The sequence below is a fragment of the Pseudopodoces humilis genome, chromosome 5, assembly GCF_049639895.1.
Source record: "Pseudopodoces humilis isolate 2021_Gansu_Grassland_sample_001 chromosome 5, ASM4963989v1, whole genome shotgun sequence".
Lineage (NCBI taxonomy): Eukaryota > Metazoa > Chordata > Aves > Passeriformes > Paridae > Pseudopodoces > Pseudopodoces humilis.
In genome coordinates this window covers 18142300-18153094 of record NC_142204.1, presented here as the reverse complement: position 1 = coordinate 18153094, position 10795 = coordinate 18142300, and the positions used below count along the sequence as shown (strand labels likewise).

Below are 10795 nucleotides of genomic sequence, written 5' to 3'. Positions count from 1 at the left end.
CACAAGCCTGATAGGCGCTCACAGGAAGATGCTGCTGCAGCAGCTTCAAGCGCTGTTATCCCAGTTATCCAAAGCTTGTTTCTCACGAAAGAACAAGCCAGGCTGCCAGCCCCAGCCACCTCACGTAAGCCTGTGAGCTTTAGCTTGTGCAAGCCCCTCTCTACATCTATCTCCAAGCCTGACTTAAAGGTGCAGCTTCCCAGGCACATGCTCTGCTCTGCCAGGAGAAAGGACAGCAGATGTACAGAGCACCTAAACTACCAAAGTCATTTCTTAATCAAATTCAAGGCAAGAGCCTCACCTTCATCTACCAGCTAAGACCTTATGGTCAGTGTTTTCTATACAGCAATCAGCCAAAGCACTAAGCCCAAAGATTAAGGGAAAAAGTTTAAATTTAGCAGTCTCCCATGGGCAAGTCACACCAGTTTAATTAGAGGAGGTGCTGAGCAGTCCTGTGATTTCAATAAATTCAGCTATAGCAGCATGGAGATTTTTGTGGCATGCAGCAGCATGATCACACCACTCTGCATCACTCTGCAGACTGACCTGTATAGAACACAAGACCACAGGCTAAGAATAATCCATATTCTTTAGCAGCCTACAGCATGACAGATCAAACTAGGTTTATGAGGGCTTCCAAACCAGACATCTAAATACCCATCCCTACAAACACAGGGATTGCTTGTCACAAATACCCAAACACGTTAATTTCCACTGTATCCATTCCTGTTGGGTTTTATGTCCATTTTATTAATTTTATGTCTTATTTTTCCCCCTTTTTAGCAAGTAAAATGAGACCGAATGTTTGATGTTGGATTGGGTAGAAAAGAAAAAGAAACCCCTGGAATCTGTTGCTTCCTGTGAGCTGCATTTGATGTTGATTGCTTCTCCATACTGTTGCCATTATTAAAAAATAAAAAAATACAACTGAACAGTGTAAGAGCTATGATTTGTGTAGACAAATGGTAAATTTCTCAAGGACCTTTCCTATGATTCAATAAACATAGTTTTTCTACCCTTCCTGTGAGAAGACTTTTTACTTCTAATGCTATCAGTAGTGACACTGCATACATAATATTAAAAAAAATAGGAAAATCATTAGGTGAATTGAGGTAAAGGGAAAAAAATACACAAAGCAGATACAGCTAGAAAGGATATAGTACTTTCCTCAACTCTTTGTGCAAGTTCCATCTGCATGGAAGTAGTAAAATTTGGATCTCAAACCACACTGCAGTGATGATTTCCGATCATTGTTATGGTGATATTTAAGAACACAAAATGAAAGGCGAGTCAGATTTTTTCAAGTGGATTATTTAGACAGAGTGATTTCCAAGCAGTTTACAGCAGACAGGTAAGTAACTGTACACAGAGTACATCCACTCTTCTCTCCTCAGCATTTTCCACTGGGAGAACAACTTGAGTATGAAGTTGGATCTTTAAGACTTCAAGTGTTGGGGTGGCAGCACCTCTTTATTTTTTTAACTCTCTGCTACTGTAGTATGCACTGATCACACCTATGTTGCTAGAATGGTCTCCCTCACTATTTTGTTCTGCTCCTTAACTTCTCTTTACTGTTTTCTGTTTTCTGGTACTCTGGGATGGTATCACTTACAAGCAATTCTCTTCAGGTAGTAAAAACTTTCCATAAAAAAACTGCAGAAACAACGTCAACAGCAATATCAAAAAGTAAACAAACAAATGAAAAAGGCTCTGGGCAGCCTAAAAATCCACCACATGATCAGAAGTTATGTCAAAGGCCTGCTGCAAACACAACCGAGTATTTTTCTATATTTTAGCATGCAGTGCCACCCTATGACAAAGACAGGTAGGCAAGATCTCACTCAGCAGGTGAGAGGCAAAACCAGTTCCACACATACACAGCAGAGTGGCACAGAGTCTCTTCAGTGCTCTGTGCACAGCCCCACACCAGGGCTACACCACTGGCCAAAAGCAGGAGAGAATGTGCAGGAAATGGTCAAAATGTCAGGGACACACAGAGGAGCAGAAATCAAAGACAAAACTGCTCCTTATATCAGCTCAGTCACCTCAAGAAACATCAGCCTAAGTCTTTGCAAGAGACTGGATAGTCAGAGGAACACGAGAATTTTTTGTATTGGAGTCAAACAAGGTCTAATCTACAAATGAATTGTTGTTAGAGGTGTCACAAGTTGGCTCTCAGTTAAATCAGTGTCTTTGAAAGTAATTTCAACAGACACAGAAAAGCTTGCCTTGTTTTGAGAGTCCTAGTGAGGAAGGACCAGGATACTGTTGCTTCTGCCTCTGGCAGGGTTGAGAACCCCACTGGTTCCACGAATGAAAGCAACAGGGTAGGTGCTTTGTAGGTCCCTTGCCAAATTGCTGACAAGGAAAAGTCCCCACCAAGGTCTTGTCTGTGGCACCTGCAGCTGCCCTGGCCACTGAAATGCTCCAGATCCAGTGGTATTTGAGGTGAGCTGTGGCAGAATGGAGGATCAAGCACTTGGGATTGATTTACTGCAAGAACTGGGTTTCAGTAGCAGCAATCAGCTGAGCTGTGGTGAGAAACCTCTCCAGTTTGTGCTTCCATTTAGCTCCTTCTCCTGCCGTGGGCTCCTGGCACTGCTGCCATGGGAGACAGGCTCCCTGCTCCCACCAAAATGCAAAGCATTGGAAATGAAGAGATGAAACATTAGTGTGGAATGGGAAGTGGGAACAGGTGCCTGCAGCAGGTGACCCAGTGGAGGGGAACTTCCTGGGACTCTGCAGCCACGTGGGGAAGAACATGGCCAGGCTCCACCACGGACACCCAGCTTTGCTCAACCCTGGGCTCCTGCCAGGAGGTCAGCTGCTCCTTCTGATCCTTAGCAGGCTCAAATTATCCCTATTTGCTTCTCAAGGAAAAGGCTGGAGCTTGGTGTCCTGCATGAAGGTTGTTTTCAGTCTCTGAGGTTTCCTTATTAATGACTGCCCAGGAAGGAACTTGTAGATGTGTTTGCTGGACACAACTAGCAGGGCTCATTACCCTCAAGAAGCAAAGTGATCCTTAGGGTCCCTTCCCACTCAAGCCATTCCACTATTCCAGGATGATTCCATGATCTCTCTCTGCATATATTTTGAATAATTTCCTTTCAAATTTGAATCCCCAAATTTCAACAATTTTTTAAAAGAAATAATCTAAAATTATTCCAGGGAAATAAAGGGGGTGGGGGGCATCAAACATACAACAATCATTCCTACGCCCATCAAATCATTATTAACTGGAAGCCTATTCCCTCACCTCTGTCCTTGTTTCCCTTTCCTGGAAAACCTTATGATCCCACAGTTTCTCTGAGATAACCTACTGGGATTACTGGAAGGCTTGCTCTGTCACAAAGCCAGGAGGGTTTAAAACACTTGTTCCTCTGTATCTTTATCATTTAACTAGCTTTCCCCCAGAATGGTGTTGTAGGAGAAGTTTGGAATTACTAGAAATGGATCAGGTTCACCTTTTTTCCTCGCTTTTTTCCACCTACTTCCAAATTCTTGGAGTTATCCTCAAATGAGGCCTAGAAAACTACTGTAGAAACATAATTCAGAGGAACATCTTGAAAAGAGAAAACAAGATCCAACAGCAGCCAAAACAGTCCCATTGCTATTCTTACCTAGTCTCCAGGTGCTTCTGCCAGAGCTCCCAACATCCATTGTCATTCCATAAAGGTGAGGAGTCAGTTCTGGATGTGTTCTTTGCCATGGGATGGGATAACAGAGTCCAGAAGGTCTTTGTGGTCCCTTTCAAGCCAAATCGCACCATGATTCAATATGATCAGCATCTATCCCAATTCCATTCCAGAAATCCCAATTCCATTCCTCCCATTAACCCAAAATTTCCCCTCTTCTTCTTGCTCCACATCAGGGATGTATTGCCAAGTGCCACAGATGTGGGATGCCTCAGCATTCCCTGGGGACGCAGTTCAAGGCTGGCCTTGTGGCCTCACTGCTCTAAAATGCCCACTTGGCCCCAGTTCCCAGGCAGAAATGCCTCAAACAGCAGTGTGGGCTGTTCCCTCTCCTATCCCACCACTGGGACAGCTCACATAGAATGTGACTGACTTACTGGGTGTGGAATTCCTGGCTTAAAAAGCAGGTGCTGGAATATCTTTCTCCTAGGAATATTCAGAACACCAGGACACTCCCTGGAAGCCATGGGTCAGGGGCAGAGTCAGATGAACAATCCTGAACTGGTTTTCAGGGGATGCATCCACAGCATGTGGCTGCAACAACTTCAAAGTTGCTCCTTCCCTTTGGGACATCCAGGAAAAATATCCCCATCATGGATCTCTGACAGGAAAAACCTCAGCTCCTCCAAAATCCAGGCCAGCAGTCCACCAGGCTCTAAAGAATAAACAACAGGAAAGATCATCTCGGCACACACCACAGGCTGGGTATCACATTCCTCACTGGGACTGGGGTGTTCCCACATCTCTGTGACAGTCAGAAGCATCCCCATTTTCCTCACTCTTCCATTCAGGAGAAAGAGACAACAGAGCCCTTGAACACCCAGTGTGTAATCCAAACAATCCAGGGAATGGATTCAGCCCACCTCTCTCTGGGGAAAAACATAATGCCCAGTTCTGGAAAAACACAAAGAGCAGTACCAGAAACATTTCCAGGTACTCCAGAAATGCAGCTCACAGGCTTCTTCCCATGGAAACCCCGACCTCGCCTGGGACTGGGCTCAGGGAGAAAACCCCACCTGTTCCGCAGCCTGGCACAGAGCGTATTCCGTGGACATCCCAGGAGGGTGTCCCTGACCATGGCAGGGGGTTGGAACAGGACTATCTGCAAGGTCCTTTCCAACACAGATCATTTCAGGAGTTTAAGGTGGATTTGAGCCACTTCACAGCTTGCAGTTCCTCCCCAAGCCACATCCTCTGGGCTGCCTTTCCCATATCCCACAGGGAAGCAGTGACTCCTCTCCCTAAACAGCCAGTTGCCGTGCCCTGCCCAAAACCCACCAGATGACACAAGTTGTTGATCCACTGTCTTATCTGTTTTCCATACTCCAGCACTTCAATGACTCCAGAGTCAGACAACCAGGATAAAACCCAGGTTATAGGTACTGGCACAAAGCAGCTGCTGCACTGGAAGGGACAATTTTGGTGACTCCTCTCCTCTTAGCTGGGAATTCAGTGCTGCCAAGAGCCTGGCAGTGATAATGGATTTAACCCTTCCTATGGATTAACCCTCAACATATCACTACCAAGTGCTGCTGGAGCATCTCTCCAGGGAAAAACTCTCCCCAGTTTCCCGGGCTGGATGGGAAGCTGCTACTGACAAGCTGGATCTCAGAAAAACTTCAGTAATTTGCTGAAAGCTTCTAAAACATGGACTCATTTCCAAGTCTAAGGCAACTCAAATCCTATGGCTCGACAGTATTCTTAATAAAGTCTTGCAAAAACATGTTTGTGTGTAGGACTTTTTCCTTAACCCAGTTTCAGGCAAGAGTTGCCTGAGATTTCAGTTCAAGTTTAAGCCAACCTGTGACACATCAGACAGAAAAAACTATTTAATCACTCCTTTTCCCCAGACTCAACATGTTGGCTTGTGTGGGAAATGGACAGGAAGTGCAGAAACAAGTTCAATCCCACCTTCAAACAATTCCCAAGGACTTGATGACCCTCTGATGAAACCCTGGCTTGGGACAAGGCTCTCCTGCCTGTGGCATTGATCAGGGAGAGTGCAGAGGCTCAGTTCAGCAGTCCCTGCCCCACTCCCTGTCCTGCACAGGACCCCCAGGCAGCGGGATCAGGGGGCTTGGTGTGGCTGCAGCCCCACATTAGACCACAGGTGTCTGGGCACCAACAATGGCCCTTTTCCACTGGAAACAATACTCATTCTCCCAGTGTCTTGGGGTGAGCTCAGAGGTAGCATCTAGAGCTCCAAGGGCAGCCAGACTCCTAGCTGCTGACAGCTTTGGTCTGGGAGAAATCGTGCGACATTCACACTTTTAGTGGACTGGGTTGGCTGGTTCTCAGAATATCACAGCAGTGGTAGCAGCTCCCTCTTACTGTTCCTAAGCCAAACTCTACAGATAAATGCAGAGAAGGAAGACAGTGTTGCCACTACTTAGGCAGGCCCCTCTTTGCACAAATTACTGCAGTTAGATTAAAAGAATTGTAAACAAGTCTTTAAGAAAAAATGCTCAAACATCTCATTCACTCCTTTTCTGCTAATAACAAAGTCAAAGCTGATGCTCTAAAGCAATTTAACAGCATTAGAAAATCTAGCATGCAGGGGTATTTTACCACACACAGTACTTCTTGCTCCATGGATGCATTAGCAGTGATCACAACTCAGAGTTAAGCTCTCACAGAAGTGCATACAGCAGCCTCGAGGGTGCAGCTACCTCCTGCTCCCAGCAGGCTTGGGAAACTACTCATGGGAAGTTGGGTGGTTTGGGTGTTTTTTTTAAGAAAAAGAGATATTCTGTCTTTTTAGGAAAAGGGAACATCTGGAAACAAATGAAGTCCTCTAAATTCAGAGGAACAATGCACTGGAGTAAGGTTATGGACAATTGTTCACTGATATCAAGCTCTCTCCCCCAAACATACAATGCTGGAAAACTGGTAACAATAGATCAGGAGAAGGCTGAACAGCTTTTTTACCTGTCTTCAGTGACTGCTTCTCTTCCCCCCGTTCTCAAGTGGATGGACAGCAGGATGGGGACTGGGAAAGCAAAGAGTTTTTACCCTGAAGAAGTACAAATCAGGTTTGCTTGACTCAGAGGGCCACACCTCTAGAAACAGAAAGAAAAGAAAGCAGTGGTTATTGAGGAAGTCATTCCAATCAGCTCATAAGTCCCACACATGGGAGAGTGAGTATTTCCCATGGCTGCAACACTGGTGCAATGCTTTCCAGAAACAGGGAGGTTTCCATCACTCTTCCCAGAAAAATCTGCTATTCCAGACCTTGCACCTGGGTATTCCAACAAAATGCCAAACCTGCTTTTCCAGTACAATTCATTATACCCCTGGATCTCCTGGGCAGCCAGTTCAAGGGAAACACACCAGCCCTGTGACTGGAAAACACAGTATTTCATATTCTCTTGTATAGGTAAGAAACAGTCATGGATTTTGTTTAGTTCTCCAGGGATTGCTTCTCCAATGTTTCACATGGCAGTCCATAACTACTGAGCTCATCATCTGATGGATGATGTGCTTGGAGAGAAATGAACCTGAAAGCTCTGTATAGAATTTCAGCATTTTTCATCACATGTCATCTCACAGACACTGCTGCATCTCAAAATCCTTTGTATTCCTTTCTATGCAGAAAGTTTCCAAAGGATTCAACTTTCTGAAGCCACAACAAGCACTGCAGAATAACCAGTGTTTCAGGGGCCCACTGCATTGCTGTTACATTGCTGTTACATTTCATACTTGACCAGGAAAAAAGGCCAACACATTTGTTATCATTTCTTATAAATATCCATGTTATATTTTTCTGACTAATTATCCTACTGGCAGCCCTTCACTGCAACATTTCAGATCAGTACCAAGATATTTGATTTTTATCAAATCAAAGAGGGTAATTGAACTGTCCCCCAAAAAAACTCTGCAGAAAAATAAAAAGTACCTTAGAGCAACAAGTATTGCAATGGTGAAAATTATGCCAGTCCCAAACAGTTGTGTAGCCTGTACAGGATATTCCTACTTCATACACAGGATTTCATGTGATCTGTGGAGGCAGGGCTATTGTCCTGTAAAAGACTGCAGTTTGGTGAGAAGGAGAGGTAGCAACTACTAAGTGCTGTATTAGAATCACCATATAAAATACAGCCAAAGTATTGTTACAACCCCAAACTGCTTTCAGTGGGGTGAACCTGCAAGACAGAGGATTTCATCTTAGCACAATACATGGGATACTTCAGAGTCTCTCAGAAGAAAAGCTGTGAAACCTTTTGTCTGCCACAGAGGAAAAACTTCCAAGAAGCTGTGAAGAAAGACAAAATGCCCTCCCCAAGGGTGAGAGAGATGGTTAAAGACGGATTTTCTCAGCGTCAGTATAAAAAGTGTGCTAATCTAAAGCAGGATTGCCCCAAATTATTCCTCCACAGTCCAGGAGAGGGAGAAACCCCATCCACTGAGGTGTCAGCAGTCAAAAAGATAGCAAAATCTAACTCTAGTCCAGGATGCCTCCCATTATTTCACCAGCTGTTTCAAGAGAATATCTTTCATTACTCATGCTTTTTATGGGGGTCCTTTTCGGTTTTTAGAAGCCTTGTTGAGAGCATGTTTGCTTTCAGGATGCTAAAGGCTGTTTTTGAAATGGCTGCTCTAAATTGTCTCAGGTTGAACAGAATATAGCTTCCTTCTGTCTGAGGGGTGAGCAGCTTTAAGAGGCTCATATTTCTCTTAATGTAGTTGGACGGGGTTTCTTTCAGCAGAAGAAGACTTTTAAAAGCATTTGCTGCTATATAATCTCATTTTATAATCAGAGATTGCTTCTTAGAAAATACAAAGCAGTAGGCAATCTAGAAGGAAAAGGCTAAAACTCCGGGGTGCAAAAGCATTTGACACCAATACTGGTGTTAATTTGTGATGTTTCCCTTTGGCATGCTCAACTGAAAGGATGAGAAGCAATGGGCACAAACAGAGGAAATTCCAATGGAACATAAGAAAAAGCTTTTTTACCACAATGGTGGCCAGACACTGGAACAGGATGCCCAAAGTTGTGGAGTCTCCATCCTTGGAGATATTCAAAACCTCATTAGAAACAGCCCTTTACACCCTGCTCCAGGTGACCCTGCCCTGAGCAGGGGTGGGACTGGAGACTTCCAGAGGGGCATTCACACCTAGGTGGCTCTGCAGTGCCAGGGGGATAATGGTCAGCCTGGCCCCAGGCAGCCAGACGTCCCACACTCACTCTCAGGGAATTTTCTAAGGCACAGATGGACATTGAGCTTTTCAGAATATTCCTGCAACAGTTGCTAGTCAAGGGTTAAAACCAAAGTTATCCTCAGAACAGCACATTCTGTACCACCTTGTGTAGGTCTTTGATGCAGCTGTTTTGGCTTATTTAATTCTACCTTCCAGATGAGCCAAAGCTGGAAGTTTGGCTGAGTTCTGGATTAGGATGCCTCTGAAGACCGAAAAAAAAACCTCTGAATGCTTTATGTTCCTATTCTGTTGGCCAGTAGAGGGAGAAAAGAGATAGAAAATAGAAAGTCATTCTTGATTCTCTGAGGCTGAACAGCAGTTCTCTATCATATATTATTTTGTAGCCCTGGGGCCAAACTTCTTCTGCCAGAGCCATTTGAACAGATAAAACCACACGATATTTAGTCATTCTTTTAGCTCTTGTTATCACACTGAATATCCTGCTATGTAGCTAATGTCAAGGACTGAATCCAGCTGTAATCTGTCCTGGCAGCTGACCTATTACTTTGGAAAACTAGACTCAGCACAGTTTTCCATACACCTAGAGCTGCATTTGTTGCATTAAAGTCTGTGTTTCATTTAAACCTTTTTCCCACCCTAACAAGAATGTAAAATGATCAAATGTGCCCCAGCCATTCCCAAGGATTTCCTCTGATGCAAAGAGAAAGAAAGCACTCTCAGGTGTTTACTTCCAGCAACTATCCCTGGACTGAAAGAGGACAGCGGAGAAGATCACTCCCTCACCCCAAATTTTCATTGCTTTCAACACTTGATGGCAGAGGGAAAGAGTACTGTTCTGAAGCCAAACCACTTGGCAAAGTGAGGACCTCATGAATGGTTTGCTCCTATGCAATACTGATACAAATTTACCTCACAAAAGCTGAACTTGCAGGGCCTACTCCAGCATAGTGCATCACTTCTAACAGAGTTGCATCTGTATGCTGCTTTTTTTATATAGCAGCAGATTATGTTTCATTTATTGATGAACCAATAAATTGAAAGATATTGATGGACAAATAAGGGAAAATAAGTTATAGTGCAATCTAAAATTAGACCATCCTTGTCTGTGTCCAGTTTCAAATGCAATTATCCACTTGGCTCTGGCCTGATTAAGCCCTAGGGTGAACAGGATCCAGGTTGCACTGCTGCTCTAAAGCTGTTCTGTCATGAAACTGCACAAGCTGCCCCAATAGTCCCTCTTCCACTCCAGAACTCCATTTTGGTGGTTTTAATGGAGTTCTGCTCTCAAAACAATATTTCCAGAAGTGCATAAATGGTGTTGAGTCCCAAGTGCAATTTTCAGAGTGGAATGTATGGTACATGAAAGCCACTCAACCAGCCCTCAGTGACACAGAGTCTTCCACATTTAACTTCCTCAGGAACAGCCCTTTGGAAAAATTTTGCTAAGGCTTGAGCCTGGCTTTTGATTGAGATATCTATGAAACTTCTGTCTGGGGTTTGTCACTTGCCATGCACATTTAGTTACTTCTACACAACCTCTTCTAGAGGTGAAAAATGTACACCACCTGCAAGTCTTTCAGTAGAAGAATGGGAAAAGAAGACCTGATAGAGATTCTCTCTCCTTGTTTTGTTATTTTAATGTATCAGGGGGTTTAGTGTGGCTGCAGCCCCACATTAGACCACAGGTGTCTGGGCACCAACAATGGCCCTTTTCCACTGGAAACAATACTCATTCTCCCAGTGTCTTGGGGTGAGCTCAGAGGTAGCATCTAGAGCTCCAAGGGCAGCCAGACTCCTAGCTGCTATATAGATAATGTATATATTTTGTTATTTTAATGTATTTAATTCCCCCCTGTTGAATTTCATGGAAAATGAAGAAACATGTTTGTGCACAGTTGAAAACTGCAGCACAACCAAGGATGGAGGGTACTCTTCCGAAA

The 10795-nt window shown here is 44.2% G+C and overlaps 1 long non-coding RNA gene across 1 annotated transcript; it reads right to left on the bottom strand.

Moving 5' to 3' along the window:
* Nucleotides 1–3500: 3500 nt before the first annotated feature.
* LOC148184288 (uncharacterized) lies at nucleotides 3501–7712 on the bottom strand. The gene is made up of 4 exons (XR_015772602.1): nucleotides 7591–7712; nucleotides 6624–6754; nucleotides 4073–4350; nucleotides 3501–3747 (listed from the first exon to the last, which is right to left on the bottom strand). It is a non-coding gene; the product is annotated as an uncharacterized LOC148184288 (long non-coding RNA).
* Nucleotides 7713–10795: the final 3083 nt, after the last annotated feature.